Raw genomic sequence first — 935 nt, forward strand, 5'->3', positions numbered from 1 at the left:
AAAATTCGAATTTCCCGCCAACTTTACACACAAAAAGTCCGACGATGTCCTACGATGGCCCTGTTCATAACCACGGCCAGAAGATTTCTTATGAGGGAAGCTAGCTACCGCGCCACAATAGATTAACCAATCAGAAACCGACCTATGAGATAACTTGTGGCGGGTATTTTCAAATATTAGGCTCCGTTTACACGGTTTTTAGTGTTCTTCAACAGTTTTCCTTCAGGATTTTTTCCAAGTTCAACTTTAATCCCTTTGCCTTTTTCAGAACACAGCACAAATGGCTCAACAGTTCTTCAAAGCCATCTTCAAGTTCCCATCCATCAAGGCTGAAGAAGAAGAGTTGGTAGATCCCCAAGTCACACTGCGAGAGAAATGTTCTGAGACCCACTGTACAAAATACCTTGATAAGCTACAACAGTGTAACGACAGAGTCAACTCAAAACAGAACACCACTGAGTCATGTTATGAGGAGCTCATTGATTACGCACACTGTGTTGATCACTGCGTTGCTCATGATATCCACAAATACTTGAAGTAAATTTCAACAACTTTAATGTTAATTTTATTGTTACTAAATGATACTTATGTAGATATGTCAAAGTTTCTCTGCTTACTTATGCACGTTGTTGATGCAAAGGTGGACAGACCAGGAAGTAAAGAAATGTAGGTGCTTTGCCCATCTCCAAAGTGACACTACATTAACCCACTGTACAAAATACCTTGATAAGCTACAACAGTGTAACGACAGAGTCAACTCAAAACAGAACACCACTGAGTCATGTTATGAGGAGCTCATTGATTACGCACACTGTGTTGATCACTGCGTTGCTCATGATATCCACAAATACTTGAAGTAAATTTCAACAACTTTAATGTTAATTTTATTGTTACTAAATGATACTTATGTAGATATGTCAAAGTTTCTCTGCTTA

The 935-nt window shown here is 38.7% G+C and overlaps 1 pseudogene; it reads left to right on the forward strand.

Annotated features, from left to right (window-relative positions):
- The first annotated feature begins 44 nt into the window (after positions 1–44).
- LOC103523337 lies at positions 45–698 on the forward strand (annotated as a pseudogene).
- Positions 699–935: the final 237 nt, after the last annotated feature.

The sequence above is a fragment of the Diaphorina citri genome, unplaced genomic scaffold (genome assembly GCF_000475195.1).
Source record: "Diaphorina citri unplaced genomic scaffold, Diaci psyllid genome assembly version 1.1 scaffold19714, whole genome shotgun sequence".
Taxonomy (NCBI): domain Eukaryota; kingdom Metazoa; phylum Arthropoda; class Insecta; order Hemiptera; family Psyllidae; genus Diaphorina; species Diaphorina citri.